The sequence below is a fragment of the Tympanuchus pallidicinctus genome, unplaced genomic scaffold (genome assembly GCF_026119805.1).
Source record: "Tympanuchus pallidicinctus isolate F22 unplaced genomic scaffold, pur_lepc_1.0 scaffold27, whole genome shotgun sequence".
Taxonomy (NCBI): domain Eukaryota; kingdom Metazoa; phylum Chordata; class Aves; order Galliformes; family Phasianidae; genus Tympanuchus; species Tympanuchus pallidicinctus.
In genome coordinates this window covers 4,844,708-4,866,157 of record NW_026294744.1, presented here as the reverse complement: position 1 = coordinate 4,866,157, position 21,450 = coordinate 4,844,708, and the positions used below count along the sequence as shown (strand labels likewise).

Genomic DNA, 21,450 nt, shown 5'->3' with positions numbered 1-21,450 from the left:
ACAATTTTGTTCCCATTTTGATAATTGTGAGCTGCCGAGGACAGAAAAAAGGTGCTAACCACTAACACCCTGCATTTCCAAGAGCCCTACATACTCTTTCTGCTTCCATAGCTGAAACATCTAAAGAACGCCCCACGAGGCATGAGGAAATACTGGCTTAAAATTAACTTTACCAACCTCTAGACTCTTTGGCAGCCTGAGGATGTGCATGTGAGCAGCCTCTGGAAGCACATGGGTGCCTACATTTCATGTTGCGCAGCTCCCTAGCATGGATCCAAGACCTGAAACCTCTTGTGAGAAATATTTATTTGCCTCACTGCTTTGTGCAGATCCTTTGCCAGGCAAACTCCCTGCAGCAGAAGGACTTCCAGACCCCAGTATCACTGGAGGCACATTTTCAGGAGGGAGGCTGGCTGGCACTTACAATGGCTGACCTGACACACAAGGAGCGAAATCAGCTCAGCTGTCTGCCGGTTTACCTTCTGCTGCCTTTCTGTGCATGCTTTGGTCATTTTGAGTGGGTGATATTCCACCCAGCAAGGAGTATTTGCAGGATAATCTCATGAAAACTAAGCTCCAATCCTGCAAGAGATTCCTACTTAAGGGCATTTGTGCCCGTGCTAGTTTTGATGGGATTCAGCCAGGCTGTAGGGAGGTGCAGAGGGGTCACCAATTTGAATTACCATCAGGTATGACCCTGATACCTAGCCATCTTCAAAACAAACTGTAAGTGCAGCTTCTAAGCTTGATAGGGAGCATACAGTTTTTAAGCTAAGATTTAAGAAAACTTCCAGAGAGAATGCAGCTTGTACAATTTGCTGTCTTAAACAGGTGAATGTATTTGAGACTCCTGATGACAAATTCAGGTACAAGTTCCCACTCAAAAAAACCCCAAAAAAACAAAAAAACAAAACAACAAAACCAAACCAAACCAAAACAAAACAAAAAAAAAACAAAAAAAAAAAACCCCTGAGGTATCGGTTATTCACAATTCTGTAACATTTCTGGAACAACCACCCAGTTCAGGCTCCTTTGCATTACAATTATCTGGTTTTTTGTTTGTTTGTTTGTTTGTTTTTTAATTAATCCTTTTTGGTTTATATTTCTAAATGGAAACAACTTTGAAACTTATGCAAACATCTTTTCCAAGGCTTTTAGTTTGCCCTACAGACTTCTACATGAATCTATCTATCTATCTATCTATCTATCTGTATGTCTATCTGTCTATCTATCTATCTATCTGTGGTATTGAAGAAAAAACATCAGATCTGGGGAGAAAATTGCTTCATGATCCTCATGGACATGTTGTAACCTTCATTCCTTCCCCCAGGTTCAGAAGGGCAGCGTTACCCAGATTTCTGTGGTTGGTTAAGCTAATGAGAAACCATGGCTTCCTTCCATGGATTAATACAGTTCTGCACGCTGCATGATTCTTGCACAACTTTGCTATGCACAACTTTGTCCATTCAGTTCACTACACCAAGTCACTGACGTCCAGAAACTGGACAGCAGAACATGTGAGCAGCCTCTCTCAAGAGGAGGAAGAGCACGCAGGATGAAGCTGATGGGGCTGAGACATGGGCTATAAGCACAGCCACCCGACCACCCTTTGGTTCTGTTGCATGGCACAGTCATTCCCCGTGCAGTTCAGTCGCGGGCAGTGTGAAGCAGAGCGGTGTTCCCACCAGCTCCCCGAAGCGAGCTGGCATCTGATGCGGCTGAAATCAGTGCTGGGATCGATTTCTGTAACACCTGCTTTGGTTTAAACCCCCTCAAGAGTGTACGTCGAATCCCGTTAACTCAGACCAAAACTACTAACGGCAGACCAAGCAAAACCGCAAGTTGTGACCCGGATCCGCAGGGCAAACTCCAGCCGGGCAGCGTTTTGCTCTCCCTGCGCCGGGCGCATCCCCCCGCACAGCCTCGCCCGGAGCTTCCTCACACGCGAGGCTGTGGAGCGCGGCTCAGCCCGCACCTCCCCTGGAGGGGTTCAGCGTTCGCTCCTTTAGCCATTTCAGCCCTGCCCGCAGCTGCCTGGGGCAGAATGGGTCTCCCCCCGAGGGCGGCAGCTGCCCCGCAGTCCGGCTCGGCGGCTGGAGGAGGAGCTCAGCCCCGCCTGTACCTCGGTTCCACAGGGCATCGCACCCGGGCATCCTCGGCACCGGACGGGGCGGCGAGGCGGGAAGGGAAGGGGCGGCCGAAAATGACAGCAGGGCCCCGCGGGCGCTGCGGCATCGGGGACGGCGGGGCGGGGCCGCGGCCGGGGCGTGGCGGATTTGGGTTGCAGGGGGTTTAGGGTTTTTTCTAATCCCCCCTCCCGGCGGTGAGGAGGCCGCCTCGCCTCCGCGGTTCTCCCCGCCCCGCTCCGCCCTCGCGGCCGCGCATTGTGCGGCGCGGTGCGGCCCGGCCCGCACCGAGCGGCCACGGGAGCGCGGCCACTGCTCGCAGCGGAACACGGTGAGCGCGGCGGGTCCGGGTCTGAGTCTGGATCTGTCTCTGTTCCTGTCCCTGCCCGGGCGACGGCCCCGGTCCTAGCGGGGGGAGCGGGGTGTCCCCTCGATGTTGGGGCTCTCAGCGAGGTGGGTCAGCTCAGGGCTTTGTTCGTTCCTTTGGAAGCAGAGCCACGTTTCCCCCTAGCGTGGTGCTCCTGTTAGTTCCAGACCTCGGGCTCGCAGTTCTTGCACGCCGCGGGGCTGTTGGGTTAGCGTTTGTGCAGACGCTCATCTCCTTTCTCTTGCAGTCTGAAATAGCTGTCTCAGGTAACGAGCTGGCTCTAAATGTGATTCCTGTGGGCTGGCTGCTGTGAGCCTTATTCACGCAAGTACGATCTGTATGCATGAGTAAGATTTTTTACAGAATGATTTTGCATGTTTCCATCCTGAAGCTTGTAATAATCTCTGATAGCTTCTGCAGAAGATGGGCTCGTGTGTTTCAGTTTCAGTATGTGTGTGTGTGCGCGTGTGCAGGTGCTGATAATTTTGGCAGTTTATTGCTGATGGTTGATAAAGGTCCGGTGCCTCCTTCTCTACAAGAATACATTAAGTTGGATGCAATCTAGCATTTAATATTGGAGAGGCAACAAGAGCAGGCAGCCTGGAGGAAAAGGATCAAGGAGATGATTTAGCTATTCTACTGCTTCTAATTCCCAGCCAGTGTGCTTTTGAGCATTTCATTTTAAATCGGAGGAAATAATCAGGTTTTTGCAGTTATCAGCGCATTGATTAATTATCAAAATATACATTTAAAACAAAAATGTTAGTGCTTCATTTAAAGTAAATGATTTTCTTTTCTGTTTCACTGTCTCTCACACCTATTAGCTGTACAGAAAGAAGAACAGTAGGTGATGATGAGGCAGCCTTCCTATAGTTTGAATAATAGAAGTAGTACCATTTAGGCCAGCTGTGAAAGAAGGTTGTCTTGGTATGTAGGACATAGGTGGATTTATCACTGTGGTGCTACCTTGCAAAACTGTCCATTGGTCATAACTTCTCCCTTAGCCAAAGAATAACTCATTTAAAACTTAGTTCTAGGAGTCAAGTGAATTTAACTCCAGTTGTTTTATTCCATGTTAGTCTATTAATGTGTTACTAGATACACGTATCGACGGAGATTTCATACTCGAAACACACACTATTGATGGGGTGACTTAATGCTTCATTTTTCTTATTAATAATCTGACTAGGGGAAGACTGTGGAAGGAATATGGAATTAAGACATGTTCCCAGAGAGTGTGCAGTAAACAGACACTGCAAAGCAGTGTAAGAGGAATTTCCAAAAGAACTCATTTCTCAAGATGGAGCTGGATTTTTAGCACTCCTGTGCTCCAGAATAAACTGCCAGATTCTTGATTCTTTCTCTTTATTTCTCAAACTGTTGTATTCAGAGCTATTAGGAAGACCTTGATGGAAGTGCATTTGTGTCAACCAGTAGTGCAGGTCAAGTTCTGAGCACTTCAGAAAATCAAGCCCTGAGCAGTTAAAAAAAAAAATCTGATCCTTCAGTTACAGTCACCCCTCTTCTTCACAGAGTTCTATTATAGAAGCAGTGTCTTTCAATTTTTATGGCAGGTAGAATTATAGTTGTTAGATGTAGTCACAATAAAGAAAGTCAGCAAAGTTATCTTTTTTTTTTTTTTTAATAATATAAAAACCACCAGGATTAATGAATAACTCCATAAACACATATGATAAAATGCAAGATCTGTAAGAGAGCTGTAAGTGGCAATTAATCTCTTAAGAAAAACAATAGGTAATTCTAAAAATAGCATTTCCAGCAGGAGAGTTCAATATTGTTGTGGATATTAGCTGAAAGAAGGTATATTGGTTCAGCACTGAAGGCTCTGATACTTTGTGCCAGCTGACATGCAGGCCTACTTCTTTGTCGTCCTTTAAAGCATCATTCTTGCATGTATGTTTGATAATAAACCACAAAAGCAAAGCAAAAATTGTTCTCAAAGGGGAAGATTAGAGCTTTTTTTTTTCTTTTTTTTTTTTTTCTGTAAATAGTGTTATTATAATTTCTGAAGTATATTCTGATCTTGTATAACTCAGTGTAGAATGGCTAAGCTGTGTTCAACTTGTGCCTAAATTGGTCCTGTAAACGGGAAGGAGCATCCGCGCACCAAGAGGAGAATGGTTAGATCTGTTTCTGAACATCTAATGGTGTTTAAAGTTCTTCAGCATTACTGCTAGAAAAATGTCTTCATAGTGAAGTCAATGGAAAATTTGCTTTTCCTGTAGCCATGACCACAGTGTCTGAAGGAACTGTTGAATTTTGAGACCTGGTAATTTGCTGCCTACGTCTGTGGTCCAGGACTCTCTTACACTGAACAAAAAGAAGAGAGGAAAATGACCAATGCTTGTCCAGAAGTATGTCCTCCTGGTACCATTTGCTTTCCTCATGGTTTATTGGAACAAGAATGGTGAGTTTGAGGTGTGGAGAAAACAGTGATTAAAGTGATTAATTAGCTCACGCATATGGAAAATACTATGAGGCTTATGGATTATTTGAATTAAGTATTACTATTTGAGACATCGGTTGCCTGTTCTAAAATTATATGTTTCAATTAAATGTTTCAAGCTGTTGGTGATATTAAAGTGTTGCTTAAACTGTGATTTAGGTCTGTTTCAGCAGAAAGGCCAATGGAAGTCTTTTAGTAGGGAAAAATACAATAGGTAAGGATTCTTCTATTCAAACATTTATTTTAGTGGCTGTGAAATGTGCATATATGGGAGTGAGGAAGAGGGAGCTGAGTTAGAAGCTGTGGTATAAGGTAAAATTCTGATATTCTTTTATGCCACCTTGCAAATACATTTGCATTTAAAATTTTCAGGCAAGCTAAACTAGAGGACGGGTGCAGAATGCTAAACAAAACCTGACAGCTAAATCAGATGCTACATAAGGATCCTGGGCATTCCCAGGCTCAGACATTTGAGTTTCAGATTGTTACTCGTAATGATTATTGATCTGAAACAAAGAGACATTTGGGGAAAAAATGAAACATCCGTTTTATTCCAAACTATTTTCATTTCAAAGATATTTACATTCTGTCACTTTTTTTTTTTTTTTTTTTTTTTGCATTACCCTGTGACTGCTGGAAGGCTCGCAAGAACTGTAAAACCCAAACCCCTTCCTGCCTGTCAGCTAGCCACAGTATATGCCGTTGTGTTGGTTAGGCTGAAATTCCATCTGCCTTAAGAGCAGTTTGGGGCTCAGCATTGGACTGAAAGATATTGTGTATCATCATGTACATACTCTTCATAATGCTTGAGCAAGCACGCAAAGCTGCAGCTCTTCTTGGAAACCTGGTGTGGATGAGAATAAAATGCATTTATACTCATTACCAGTGTAACATAAATGCCAGTATGATGACAATCAGGAATGGAACATGAAAGGCATCAGAAGAGCTTGGTGCATTTTACCTGCAAATGTGTAAAACTTCAGTGCCTGCAGCTGTTGGAAGTGAACCTTCCCTCAGCATTTGGCAGACCAGCAGCAAGGAACGATCTGAGGAGTGGAAAAGGGCAGTAAAATGAGCAATGCTAGTGTGTGTAGTGGGTGTGTGAAGGCATACCAAAAGTCACGGGGTTAAAACAGATGGAAGGCTGTGGCAGTAAAGCAGCAATGTAAGGTGGAACATTTGTCTGTGGTATCCTGGTTGTGCATAAAAGAGTAGCGTGGGTGCTCTGGGTGCAGTGAGCTCCCTGGGTTAAGCAGAAAGACTCCTGCGTTTTGAAAGCTTGGGAGGGAAGGGAAAAAACTGCCCAGGTAACTGAATTGGCAGAATTAAGAGGAAATGCTAAGTGTTGATTTCAGGTGCAGATACCCCATAGAGCATCATTTAGCCTTTGCAAGGTTTCCCAGGTGGCCAAGAAGGCCAATGGCATCCTGGCTTGTATCAGAACTAGTGAAGCCACTGTGTCAGTTTTGGGCCCCTCACTACAAGAAAGATATTGAGGCCTTGGGGTGTGTCCAGAGAAGGGCAACAAAGCTGGTGGTCTGGAGGAGCAGCCAAGGGAACTGGGGTTGTTCAGTCTGGGGAAGAAGAGGTTCAGGGGAGACCTTATTGCTCTCTATAACTACCTGAAAGGAGGATGTGATGAGGTGGGGTCGGCCTCTTCTCCCGAGTAACTAGTGATAGGACTAGAAGGAATGGCCTCAAGTTGTGTCATGGGAGATTTGGATTGGATGTTAGGAAAAAATTCTTTTCCAAAATAGTGGAGTCACTGCTCCAGGAGGTGTTCAAGGAGCGGTTAGATTTTGTACTAAGGAACGTGGTTTAGTGGGGAATTGTGGGTGGCAGGTCGACTGTTGGACTGGATGATCCTGGAGTTCTTTTCCAACCTTGGTGATTCTATGATTCTAAATAGTCTTCCATGAAAAATCCTGGTAGCGCTGTTGGTTTGGGGATTTTTAGAGCTTGTGGAGAGGCCAGGAAGATGTTCTGCAGGGCTGACAGCTCAGTGGTATGATCTCCCAGGCTGAGCCTTGCCTGGGGATTGGGATGGAGATGTCAGAAATGAGTGTGCAGTTAACAGGCCTGCTGTTCTGCTTAGAACCCACTCCTAGATCACCCGTGCAGCCTGCTGAGAGGGATGGACCGCCCTGCCAGCCTGGGCTAGGCGCTGTGGGGAGAGAGGGGGGCTGGGTGTACTGATAGATCCTGTGCCATCTTTAGCTCACAGGAGCCTGCAGTTCAGGGAATATAGGAATGCGTGTCTTGCTGGCAGCTGAAATGCATGCCATTACTCTGTAAAACAAATGTTGTAGCATATGATGTGCCTTTTTGATCACAGCGCAAGGAAAGATAGGGGGAAAGAGATGGGGGACAGTTTCTGGTGGTGATCACAGCAGGTCACGCTAGAAATAGTGCTTTGTTTACATTGATTCTGTTATTTTGTGTTCTTGGATCTGTGTTATATTTTCTTGAGGAAAATCTGTAAAGGAAAAGACTCGGGGCATTTTCTTGCTTTAAAAAAGGATATTATTGGAATATAGTTACCTCTTTGCTGAGTCCTGTAATAGACACAACACTGTGTGCTTGCTGAAGTGTGAAAAGCAACTTCAAAGGGGCTATTCTAGAATCTTGGGCAATGCACAAACAGATCAGAAGGGCTGAGGGCTGTGATCCGAAACACTGCAGTCAGGGGAGGGAGGGATGGCTGCTTTGGATGAGTGCCTGGGATTTTTCAGTCCAAGATCTTATTTTTGCTTGCTTGAATTTAATCAGTTTATTTGGGTTTAAGGTATTATTTAGAAGATGATTCCAAGAATATGAAAGGATTATGATTTTGAACATAAACCTAATCAGTTTTGTGGTACTTCTGTATAGAAGTGGTTATTCTGTCCCTCTGTTCAGATACGCAGTTGATGTGTTCATGAACAGAGACAACTGAATGGCCAACTAGTATGATAACATACCTCTCTCAGGTGGTTTGGTGTCTGTAACATGTAGTCTTTTCTCCACTGCATTTCTTGTCCATCTTGGAATAGTCTAGGGTTTGTATGAATTAGACGTGCTCTTACTGCAAGAACAAGTGGAGTCACAAATGCTCCAAGATGGTATGTTGCTGCAAGACAGGGAGGAATGTTTCTATTCTCATAGTGGATGCTTTAAAAATTGGGGATTATTTGACTGTCTTCAGCATGAATGGTTTATTGGAGTGCAGGCAGGGTGAAAAAAACCCAAGAAAACAACAACCAAAAAAGCATTTACAAAACTGGCTTACAGATGACCCTCCTTTAATTAAGTGTAACTTGAGTCCCTGAATTTGCTCATTGGATGACTTGGAATCAGTTCTCTGCTTCTTGCATTGCCCATTTGAAGTGGAAAGAAGAAATTAAACTATAATTTAAAAAAATATATATTTTTTTTGTTTTGGTTTCAAAGGAAGTCAGAAGGCTTAGAAAAATTGAACATTCATCCAGAAAGTGCATTAATCTAGCTTGGATGTGCTTATCCAACCCCTCTATAAGCCAGTACTGCCGTTTTTACTACTGTTTCAATTTTTTTTTGCCATAAAATATATCCCTTCAGGGATCTCTCCAGAAAGATTAAAAGGTGACTTCTCTTCCTTTAATTACCTCTTTATACTTCGATTTAAAAAAACGCCATCAAACTAGTTGAATGTGGCAACTTTTGTTGGTTCCAGTGAATAAATTCATTTCACATACAATTCTAAGAGAAACATCCAGTGCTGCCTGCATTATTGTCTGCATTAACTTATAATGTGATCTGGTTTTATAGTGTTAATTTGCTATTAAAATACAGGCATTGCTGATTATATACAGAGAGCCTTGATTCGCTCTTGATTACTCCACTGGTTGGCAGCAAGGGATTGTGCTTGTGCAGAAATGGGGTGTTACCAGAATTGAACATTTGTTAAAGGCCATTAGGACTTTTTGGTTTGGTTTTTAAGTTACCTCTGAAGTACTCAGCGAAAGCCACTGGCAGTGGGTTATCAGACTGAGGAGATGTCTGGGTTGGCTTGGTATAACAAAAACTCTAATCCTAAATAAAGCAGTATTCCTGGTGTAAGTTTTCCTTTGGTGTGTCCTATCAGTGAGGCCTATTCAAAATGCCAGGAAAAAGACATTCTTGTGGTAATTCTGGCACCCTTGAAGATAGGAAGTATTGGAACTTTTGAAAGTGAGTCTGTTTTCATAAAACGTCCAAGCCAGTTTTGTGTAAGTGAAACAATTGGAAATTTCAGATACGAAGCCAGGGCTTGGCTCAAGCGTGTGAGATTCACTTGTGTGGATCAAATTTGGCTTTACAGCATGCTTCAAATTTAATTCTGTAATGTGCAATTCCAGCATCAGTCAGGTTTTGTGTTTGGTTGTTTTTTTTTTACATTTTATTCTGCATTGCTTTTGTTCATTCATCACTATTAAGCAATTTCCTGGGGCCACTCAGGCTTAAGGGTGTGTTTGCATGACTACCAGAATTGTCTGCGGTTATACAGAAAGGACAGAAAGTATTAAAGAGGGCTGTAAGATATTTTTTCCCTGTCTACAGCACTGTATACACTTTGTTACAGTCATCACGGGTTTCTCAACATTTTCCAGAAAATGTCATGTGAAGAATGGTGCCAGTAAGGAAAGAGATGGAAGGTTTATACTGACATAATAATACATAGTAAATTCCTTCTTTTGATGTTTTTGGGGTCAAGTTTTTAACGTTGGTAACACACCACTGGCACTGCTGCTTTTTATTCTTTTTGCTGGCAGAATGCTATCCAAAAGAATATCTACTAGCTGATTTAAATTCAATTCCATTTTCTTTCCATAGAGTTTTTAACAGTGTTTAATGAGAGATGCAACTGAATTGCAGAGCTATTATTCTCCCCCTGAATGCACTGGGGTCCACCCTGAAGTCCTGTGAAGGCTTTTTGATCACTCACGTTTTAATCCTGTCCCTCATCATTATTTTTTGGCTTACGAGGAGTCCTGTACATACTAATTCTGGAAGTCTTAGTCATGCTTATTTAACAAATGGCTCCAGTACCCCATTTATCTGCTTTTGTATCTATTGTTTATTGGCATTTTTTAATTGAGTCTTTAAACCCTTGGGTTCGGGAGCTAGGACCACCCGTGTGCTTAGGCAGTAAACAAACACGAGGCAAATTCTCAGCTGACGCTTTAGCAGCATTTAGGTATCCTAGAGAGTAAATATCCACCACTGTTGCAAAAACAATCTTTGTGTCCTATGGATATTGAATGCTGCAAGGAGTTAGGCTTTATAAAGCCTTCATTTCCTCTGTGCGCTTAGGCAGAAACATGATGCTTTTTCTCACGTTCTCTCTTTGCCTTGCACTTCCTCTCATTCGCATAAAGGGGCTGACAAATGGTAAGGCAGAGCGAATGCTTTAGGGAGAGCTTGCCCCTCCTACTGTCTGTCTTGTTTGTTTGCTGGTTTTGACAGCTTCTCTATTCAGTACTAGACAACAGGAGGAGAGAATTGCTGCTGAAAATAAAGGTACACTGTTTTAACGTAATCCTGTGAAAAAGAACATTCAGTTTCCTGCACAAATGGTCAAACTGTGAGATTCTTTACTGTCCCTAACTCGTGTAATGGCAAGAAAAACTGTGAAAGCCTATTGAAATCAGGATGATGGCACTGTAGAATGCAACCTGCTATACGCATAATACTTAGTACCCTCTGAAGACTTGAGCTGGGAGCATGATTTTCTTGGCATTTGAGTTTGAAGCCGAGTATGGGGATGTCAGAGGGCAGTTAGCTGAACCCAGGCTCTTCCCAAAGCATTTTTTGTTTTCCCTCTGATTTTCCATAAGGGCCCTCACCTGCACAGTCACACGGAGGGACACACGTGGATGCACACTGTGACAGACTGAGCATGAATGTTGATGCTGCTCTTAAAACAGGCCACCCCTCTGCACTTTTTCTGCAGTGCACTTATGTAGTCATGTATGCAGAATGTAAATCCCACAAAGATATGCCAGATATCTAGAGATTGCCTGTGCTGTGTTGGTGCAACTAGTGAAAATAGTGTATGGTGCTTGCCATTCTTCCTATCAGTGGAGGAGCATGTCCAGACAGACATCTCTGACCAGCATCTTCTGTCCTCTCAATCCCATTGCCAGCAGGAGCCAGGAAAGATGGACACAACTTAGACATACATAAAGGGATGTACCCTTTAGTGCTTTTTGCTTTGTACTCTTTCAGGAAATGCAGGCAATGAAACAGATGATATATATATCTACTGGGATTTGTAGTCATTCAATCTGAGCTTTCCAGAGACTGGCTAGATACATCTGGCAGAGCCCTGGAGAGCTCGGAGTGGCTTTTATCCATGTCTGCTACTGAGCTACATTTACATACCACGGGGCTAGATTACCTGTGGTTTGATCTTTGGGTGCAACCCAGCACTTCTGCTGTATTATCCCATATAAATGCTAGAGGTGTGGTGTGCTGTGGTTTAGGGTGGCCACAGTGATGAAAAGAGCTTCTTGAGGGACCTAAAGGCCTCAGAAACTTTTGCCACTACTTTGGCTGGCTCCTGCAGCTCTGGGCATGTGTTTCAAGATCTCAGATACAAACTGAAGCATTTGCTTAGATTCCCTCCCTCGTCCCTTTGTTTTTAATAAAGTTCTCTGCATCTGCTGTGCTGTGCAGTCTCTTGCCTGCCTCTGCAAATGAGGCAATAATGGAGCAGATTTATTAAGCTGATAGATTAAAGAACAGGAAATAACAGTGGATTTAGTGGAGTTTGAAGACAGTTGTGACCTCTGAGGAATACTGCACTGGGCTCAAATAAAGCCTGGATGGTGCCAGTGGTCAGGGTGGCCAGAGTCATAGGGGACATTTGAAGTTAGTTAAGAGAAAATCACTTTGCTTAGATTTTAAAAACAACTTTTTTTTTTTTTTTTTTTTTTTTTTTTTTTCCTGATGGTGCAGCAAAACCCCTATCTTCTCAACGCTGAAAGGAAAACAAAACACCTTTGGCCTGATGCAGGTCCTCTCCACGCAGCAGTCTGTTTAGTTGTGTGAATTTACAACTTCTTGCTGTGGAAAAGCAACCCAAATGTTTTGTTGTGCTGTGGGGCCGGCAGATGCAGAGGTGTGTTGGTGCTGGTGGGTTGCTCTGTGGCACTGAGCAGGATGCGATGAGCCAGCGCTTATTTATGCTGTTGTGCTAGCAGCTGGGCTGAAGTCTGGGAAGCACTTGAGAAAGAGTTTGTCAGAGCAAGTGCTGGGAAGGTGAGTAACACCCATGCTTTTAGAGTAGCTAAAGGTATCGATTCTTTTTTGCACTGCTTTCCCGGTATAAATTGTTTCCACGGGCAGCGCTGTGTACCCTTTTCTTGGGGCATTTGTATGCAAACACTGCTCGTGCTGTAGCTAATGCCTGCAGCACTGACAGTCAACTCATGTGCTGTCCTAATTCCTATCCTGTCCTCTTCCCCACCTTCTCCAATTACATTCCAGTTTCATCTGTTTAAAAGCTGTAAATTACTACAGTATACCTGTGACTCTCAGGAGATGTGTCTGTCTGTGGCTGATGTTACTGAGTGGAAATGTGCAGCAGTGTAGAAGATTAGACCATTTGTATTAAGGATGCTGGGCTATCTAGAGGTCTATTTTCTACAGAGTGGAAGAGCTCATATAGCAAACTTGAGGATACATAAGGGAAATATTTGCTGCAGCCTTTATGCATGAAGCAACTTGAGGGAGGACACAGATATATGGGCCCTGCTGCACCTTGGTACACCTTATTCAAACGCTGTGCAGCCCTGGCACCCAAGTGGGAGATGCAGGTTTGACACCACGGCAAGGCTGTAGTGCCAGGATGGCATAGATGGAAAACTGCCTTCCAGCTCTCCCTCCAGCGAGGCAGTGAAGTGAAAATGAGGAACTAATATGCATGAGGGTTGTGCCCTTCTTTATATGCTTGATTTTTTTTAAAACTAGAAGCTTGGGTTCCATGAACACAGTAAATCAGTTAAGGTGAGAGGGGCTTTTGAATTTCAAAACCTGGAGACTTCTGGCCCAGTTTCACTGCTTGGGGAAGGCAGCAGATTCTTACAGCTCTTGAAGCTCTGCCTGCAGATTGCTGAAAAGAGTGGATCTGGGGGAGCTGTAGGGGAGGGAGCATTCCTTTCTATTTATTTTATTTTTCACCTTTGAGGGCTATTTTTGTGTGTGTATATCTTCTTTGAGCATCATTATTATAACCACAGAAATAATATTTTAGAGAGAGTATGTTTCTTCCCCTGCCTTTTAATTAACAGATGAGAGCTGCCAACCATCACCCAAGCGTATTCCAGCAAAACGAAGACATTTCTGGTGTATATTTATTTATGTGGCAAACATGCAGAAGTAAAAAACAGAATTTATAGCTGCAATATAGTATTAATAATAACCTTTCAACTTCCTAGCCATCAGAATTAAATTGGAGTCAGGGCAGTCATTTCTAAGTTGCCTTTCATTTTGAAGTTGCCTTTAAACAGGGGCAAATGTGCCACATGTGCTTCCCATGAGCAGTGGGGCAGTGCTGTCCTGCCACAGGGCAGCTGTGCTGCTGTTGTCTTGGTGAGGTCTTCAGAGCCAAACGCTGGCTCAGTGCAAAACAACTGGGGTCCGCTGGTCTTTCCTGGTGCCTGACAAAAGCCTTTTTTCTCACTTTTTGTTTGAAAATGAAGGGATACAAGGAAGATTTTTTTTCTTTTTAATTCCATGTTGTCTAGCTTGCTGCTGTGAGATTATGTGGAAATTCTTCTGCTACTCTAATTACCCATGAAGGGTTGTGCCTAGAACATATCCTGGGAGAACATATGCTTCTGTTTTTGCCTCTGCTAAAATAATCTTTTTGTACTGCCTTCCCACGTCACCTAACTCAGGGAGATTTTGGTCTATGGCTGAGACCCCCACAGTTTAATGCAAAACAGTAATAATTAAAAATGCTTAAATACAACTATTTTTTGCTGTTTCGTAAATGCTTGGGAGCCTGCTTGATAAAATTTGGAGGAAAAAAATGTCCAACTTGTAGTTAATTTTTACTACGGTGCAAGTGCCTGTGAGAAATTTTCCTAAACTAAATGTGAGAGGCAATGCCTCAGCTTGCATCAGTCTTCTGAATAGCTTTCAAGTATGGGGTTTGTGTTCTTTGGGGGGTTTTCCCTGACACTTTCCTTGCCTGTTAACCCCTGGCAGCTTTCCAGCATTGTTCTCTGAAAGGGTAGAGCAGTGCTTTCACTGCTAATTCAGCAGAGATTAAGTGATAGCACTGGTAGAGGTTAGGGACTGCAGCTGGAGCAGCTTCAGGTTGCAGTTCCTTGCCATTAACATATGTATTCCTTGCTCGCTGAAGATAACTGCTGCCAGTGTTGGCCATCGCTGTTCAGGATCTCCATTCTGATTCACTTTTCTGTCTTTTTATACAACTGATGCTCAAATGTGAATGCTGAAACCCTAGCAAAAATTCCCTCTGTTGTCAGCGCTACACAGATGGCTCCAGGTAAATTCACCATTAAAGCACTGGCCAGCCAACACTGTCCACCAGAAGAGTTTTGACAAGCTTCACAGTGAGCCTTTATATCCAGACTCTTCCTTCTCTTTGCTTATCACCTAATTTTGCTATTGTAATGCTGGGTTTTCATAAGATTTCCCATAGTTTGGTTTAACGTGCTGTAAGATCTATGGTTGAGCTGTGCTGTTGGATCTGAGATCTGAATTGTGTTGCTTGTGATACTGGATCTCCAGTACTTCCCTTGTTTTCACGGGAGCATGAAAGTAACCAACCAACATGGATCCCCAACAGGGCTACCTTTTGTTGAAGAAGCATTTGTGTGTGTTCTGGATGTGACTCCTGCTGCTTACACAGGGTTGTTACTGGTTACAGAGGAGTTGTGGAAAGCTGTAAGCGCTCAGTGGTACATTAAGGTTTGTAGCTTTGCATTCCCGCTGCAACTCTTGGGTGGAAAAGAAAGCCTCTGCTGAATTACTCAAAGGAGGTACACTGTGTGATCATACATGTCCAAGCCTGCTATAGACAGTTTAAATACACAGCTCCTCTGTTCCCCACACAGTTGCTGCTGTTCCTTTGCCTTGAGTTGTTCTCGCATATGCTTGCTTTGCTGTAAAGGATGGTACTGCCATGGTGCTCTTCTCCTGCCCTGGGCATCAGGATTGCTGCAGCTGGTGCCTGCTTTAAACCTGCCACCTGCATCTGCCAGGGGACCTGCTTGCAGCATATCATAGTGTCTGAGCAGGAGCTTGGATAGATTTCAGTACATGCATTTCACACCAGCATAACAATTGTGTTGGAGCAGAACTGGAGTGATGCTGTGAGCCTGATGAATGTATTCGTTGGCAAAATGTTCATTTTCTAAATGCTCAATGTTGGGTTTCTAGCAGCTCTTTTCCTCTCTGCTTGGTGAGAAGCTAATGTGTGGGAGCTTCATTTGTTATGGATTTTTACCACATATTTTGGTACACAGTCCAAAAGTTCACAGAGCTCTGTGCAGCTAGGTAGGTGATATGACTTCCTTTGCTGGAAACAAATTCATCCATCCATTCATGTGTAAAAATCTTAACTGTCATGGAAATTTTGGTAGGAATGTGACATTACAATCAAGGGTCAAATCTCTCAGGAACACATAATGGCAAATTAAAGAGTTTTTTTCTTTGTTTTTGTTACTCTGGGTGATGGTATCTTTCTCTTTTGAAGTTGTATAAAACTTTAGCTATGTTAGGAGCCAGCTGGTTGTCTGGGACAACTCATTGCTTTTATGGAATGGAGGAGAATGGGGAAAACTTCTTGGCTTTTGTTTTTTGTTTTTTGTTTTTTTTTTAATTGGCGAATCAAGGACTGTGTTTTCTTTCTTTTGTATTTTTCTATACGTTAGTTTTGGTGTGGGTTTGCTTTGTTTTGTTTTTTTTGGGTCTGGCTGACACCAGTTTAGCACTGAAGAGGCTGTTACACTCATATGCCCATAACAGAGGCAGGCTGAGACGAAGCAGTGCTATGGTGGCTGACAAAGTGATGCTGTACCTTGTATATGGAGTGACAGAAGAGAGATTTAGTGCTGCAGCTGCTCTTCAGTTACTTTGTGGTGATAGTGCCTACGCAACTTACGAACAGGACTACACTGTATTAGTCTTTATTTAAGTACACAAAAATACACACTCAAAAAGTACATATATATGTATATATGCACATGTATATGTATATGCATTCCCAGTTAATAGAAAGTAGGAGGTCTGGTGAGGAGATTGTTCACAAGTAGCACTGGTGGGAATGCTGTAGCTTCCTTTGACTGTCTGATGTGTTCCCATCGTTGGCTGGTATGGTCTATGTCTTAATGAACAAGTATGCTTTAAATTAGTCTCTGATGAACCACCAGCCGTCCTGGGGAATGACTTACAGACTGTGCTCTCTTTGGCTGACAGTCGGGGTTTTCTTCCTGGATTCTGTGGGGTTGTTGAGCCAAAGGAGCATCCCACCAGCCTGCTGTTCACCCGCCAGCCCTGCCCATGCTGGAGCAGCTGTGCAGCAGCAGTTGCCATCTGTCTGGTTAAGGACAGATTGCTCACGCAGAGAATCAGGAAGCAATTATAAAGTGAATCTCGTTTGCTCTTTGAACATGTGGAGGTCCAAGCAGCTCTCTCTCCTCCCCCACCTGCAGGAAAGGGAATAAAATGTGAGGAGCAAAATGCAGGAGAGGAAGGGTACAAACTGCTGTTTTCACCATCCGCCCACCTTGAGCTGCTCAGCTGATCTGCTGCTGGCAGACTGCACTCTTCTCACCCAGTGGAGATGGCCATGGGAGCTGTGCAGAGAGCCTCAGACCCTGGAGACTGAGGTTGGTAAATAACCTGCTCAGATTGCACTGAACTCAAAGGCACAGCTTCTATTTGCTCTGAATCCTACAATATCCTCTTCTTCACCTCATTTCTTTCTTCTCTGCCCCCAGAATTTGGCCAGAATTTGGGAGCCAAATGTACTTCCAGTACAAGTGCTTTATCTGGATCAAATCCTGTACCTCTGAGTACATCATAATCAGTTTTGGAAAATTAAGAGGTTATCTAAAAGTACAGGTATGGTACAGTACAAGTAAAAGTACAGTGCCAGCTGCAGCTGTAGTGAGATGACTTCTGTCCTGGGCATGTGGAAGAAGCACTCCTTTCCTTTGGGAAGCTGTATTTTGCATTTACTTCTGTGGAGAACTTGAGAGCAGGCACATGTGGCCTTCAAGGTGATGAATGCTAGGAACTAAGCAAAAATACTCAGGGTGTGTTTGTGTTTTTGAGAATCTTTGGGTACCTTCCTTGACATCTCAGAAGAGAGGAGTCCATCTCTTCTCCTTGGAGCCACATATTCTTCAGAGGGGTATCAAAAAAACCTGGCTCCTGACCCAATCAGTCTCTGTTGGTGGCAATAAAAAATACCTTGTGTACCCAGTGCAGAAAAATTAAAATCCAGCACAACTCTACTTCTGCTTTTCCTCACATGCTGTTGCTAATGATCATAGAGCTTTTCCACAGATCAGTCACTGACAAGCGTCCCTTCCAGAGCCCGAGCACCTCTCAGGCAGTTGATACTTCTGGGGATTAACATCTCCTCGCTGTAATCATTACTGGAAAATGTTACATTTTTTAGGGGCTCTGTGTGCCTCTTCCCTGTCCAAAGGGTTGATGTTGGGGGAACGTTACAGCTCCCTAATGTTTGCATTGCAGGGCTTTGAATTATTGATGGCACAAAATTATGACTGCTTTGAATCTAGGTGAATTTTATGATGGTCCTGTAATTGTACTTCTGTTTCTCTTTTCTTTTTGATGTCTTTTTATTTCCTATAAAGTCCTTCCCTATATCCTGCACCCTGTCCTGACCCAGTTGCAGCACATCCAGCCTCTGGCTAGTTTCAGGAGGAAGGATAAAGCCGTCTATTTCCTCCAGTCTATTTCCTCCTGGAAATTTTTGTTTTGTTTGCTGTTGTTGTTTACTGTTTTACTGTTTTACTCCCTGCTATCCAGGCATATTGTCCTTACTAATCAAGAACTTACTTCATTTTCTCCATCTATTCTCCAAGGCTTTTTGGGGTCTCAGGTGTGCACTCTGAGGACAACAGTAGGTGCAACTGTAGAGCCCTGCTCTCCTTATATGGGTTTTACTCAAGAAGCTTTTGACTAAGCAGCTGCTTGTTGTGCGTTGGTAGAAGTCTACTGATCATACAGTAGAAATCAGAGGAAATTTAAATCACTGCCTTTAGCTATTTGCTACCCTTCTTCAAAATCAGCAAGGCTGGTAGAAAGGATCTCCCTATTGCATCTGGCAGCTTCACCGAAGCCTCACCTGTCTTGGCAGCAAACCTGCAACCGTAGGGCTTTGCACCGAAAGAGACCCACGTGACATGTCCCATCTGCAATCTCTGATTTGGTAGAGGAAGGGAAGGGGTGACAGTGTTGTAATTTCTTAAACTTGTCTTTCCAGAAAGAAAACGTTTTTAATGCACATAGAGAGAGCATGCATGACCATGGGGTGCTATCCGTGCAAAGACAGGACTCTCTTTTTCCAACAGAGTAATCCTGAAAATGAGGAACTGTGAGATTTCACATGTTTTTTTGCCCAGTTCAGAGAAGTTATGAGCCAGAATCCCAGTGATATGACTGGAGAAGTTCATGTTAATGTCTCTGGGCCTTAGAGCATGCTCAGCAGAGTCTACAGCTTTGTGAAAAGAGAGAAATTAAGTTGTCAAGGACTATCACAAGTCATGACCTTGTCATTTCTTTTTTCCATGCGGATTCAATGTTATTGCTGTATTGAAAATGGCTTTTGGCTTCAGTTCTGCTGTCAGATGCCTCTTTCTGCCTCTCCTTTTGCTTCTTCCAAAGCTTGCTTGTTGCCAGAAGCCATGAGTTGGATGAGAAGGCAATGATTTGTTCCTCTTAGCTGCTCATGACTCTCAGTTGTCTGGGATCCATCAGTCTCTTAATCCCTCCGTAGAGGCCTGCTGTTGTTCTCATAGGAAGCTGCTTTTTGCTGTGAATGCTTTTCACATATGTTTTAGGTGCAGCTGCTGTAAATGTGCTCTGGCACCTCCACAGCTGGTGGCTGAGCATGGGGCTGGCAGGGGTGTCAGGGCAAGGTGGGCTGTGGGCAGAATGGCTTATGAATAGCTGAGGGAGATGAAAATGTCTTTCTTTTGCTTTTCTACCTCGCTGCAGTGTTTAGGAATGAGAATGGAGGTAAACAATGGATGCTTTACTAAAAAGAAGATGCAGCTGAAGCAAAGTGCCTCTCTTCTTTGAGGGGAATGTTGGACCTTGCCTTAATTTGCTCAGTTTTCAGATTAAGGGGTAAATGAGGTGATGGTCCCTATCGACAAGATTGCCCTAGGTGACTGAGCCAGCAAAGGAGACCCAGCAGGTGCTCCATTGAAATCCTTCATTATATTCTCTTGCTTACACTCAACTGCATCATTTCCTAGTAAAACCATTCAAAGGCTGTGTCAAAAATTCATAACTTTGAGTGCTTTAATGGAAGCATGGGAAAGGTATTTCTGTTTCACCTGAGAAAGCTGAAGGGAGCTAACAGTGTTTAGTTAAATGTGGTGTTCCCCAGAAGAACTCCACCTTGAGCTACCTGAACCTTATTTTTTGTATTAGAATCATGGTGGGACACAGATTTTCTGATGGGAGTTCTATAAATGGACAACTGGTAAAACCTAAGCAGTAATACATCAAATATGAACATAGATAGAAATGATTCACGTGAATAGGATTTTCCAGTCTTTTTCTGCAGACGCTAAGCATTTTGTTATAGTAGTCATTAAAAGCAAAACCAGAACAGTACAGAAGGGTTTAGAAATGGCAGTCTGCAATGACATTTATGATCTGGAGGAGCACAGCTTTTGGGTTGGTTTTTTCGGACTGTTTTGTCATGTGGCAATCACCTCTTCACAAATGTGATGCTGTTTTACCTCTGATGCAACTCACAGCCTGCTGGCACCATGAGAGCACTGGCAGTGGTGCAGCTGCATTTGCAGCTTCGCTTATGAAGTGTTTTTGCTTAAGTAATGTTGATGAAACATTTGCATTATTGGGTAACAAATCAGGGGATTTACTGCACAGCTCAATTTCAGCGGTCTGGCTCTTTTCTGGTGGAATTGGTCCCGCATGTAACAGGCAGAACCCCATGAAAGCACCACTTTGGTGTGTGCTGTCAGCTAGTCTTTGTGCTTGAGATTTAAGGGATGGCAAACAAAGAATGAAAGAGGTTTTAAGCAGGAGTTTTCAGGATGGAAAAGGTTGCAATCTAAGGAAAGAGAGGATATCTTTTGATATTTTTGGACTAAGTTAATTTTATTAATAGCCCCTTACGTTTTGTTCTTGTTCTTGGTACACATTCTATATTTTCCTTTGTCTCCACGGAATAAAATTTGACCCATTTTGGTGCAGAGCTTTCTATGAGTTTTCCTCCAACTTCTTATAAGGGTAACACCGAGGGTTTTGAGGAGAAGATATTCCTTTTGGGTTTTTGTCTTCCTAAGTTTACATCCTCGGAGATGCACAAGCAGATTGTCACTACTGCAGCAGAAAACTCAGAAAGATATGTGGAACAGAAACAGATGGTCAGCAAAAAGATTTCAGCTACAAGAAGTCAGTATTAAAAACAATCATTATTTGTCTGGGGTACAATGTTGCTCCAGGGAAAGTCAACAAGGGTTTTCCTGTTGATTTCTGTAGCCAGAATTCATCAGAATTCATCCTTCTGTTATAATTTGAGTTTGTGGCTTGAATTCTAGCTTAATTAAAGTGACATTTTTTCCCTTCAGAAAATTAATCTTTAAATAAAGTGCAGAGGAAGTACAGTTATCTTTTATCTCTGGCAAAAAGAAATACATACATCTTTTTTTTTACCTACAAATCCCGCATTAGTCTGAAAAAACAGTAAATGAGGGTGCCTGGGTAGCAGCTATAGCATATGTTGAACCATGTGGTTTTGGTGCTTGGGACCAGATGTATGCTGGTTTATTAAATAGCCAGGGAGGGGAATATCGAGAGCACAAATGCCAGTTGCTTCATAGACTGAAATGCTACTTATCCACCACCAAAAAGAACCCACACACAGAGAAAGTGGAGAGTATGAACTGTATTTTTAAATCGGTGCCTTCTTCTTTCCACGCTTCTTCTTGATTTACCTGAGCTTACAGAACTGAAGCAGTGACCCAGCCTTTGCATTTCCAGCCACCAATGTTCCTCCTGGTCAGTCTGGTCAGAACATCTTTCAACAGGAGAAGGCCCGTAATGCTCTGCTGTGGGTTTTCAGGCAGCAGACCTCAATCATGCCAGGCTGGCTATAGTTATAATCAGTTTCCATCTAGCATGTTGGTTCTTGGCTAGCACCTTGCATACTGCAGTTACTGAAATGTTGGGAGTTATTTGACAGTCACTCATAGCTGAGTTGAATGACGTGCACAGTAATACCA

At 43.2% G+C, this 21,450-nt stretch overlaps 1 protein-coding gene across 7 annotated transcripts in view; it reads left to right on the top strand.

Annotated features, from left to right (window-relative positions):
- The first annotated feature begins 1,939 nt into the window (after positions 1-1,939).
- PRR5 (proline rich 5) overlaps positions 1,940-21,450 on the top strand; it is an 86,151-nt gene continuing 66,640 nt past the window's right edge. For 2 of the 7 annotated variants that reach the window (XM_052690721.1, XM_052690715.1), the window contains exons 1-2: positions 2,642-2,821; positions 4,740-4,921. The gene's annotated coding sequence lies outside the window, so the exon portion shown is untranslated. The other 5 variants (XM_052690717.1, XM_052690720.1, XM_052690716.1 and 2 more) reach the window with 5 other exon arrangements.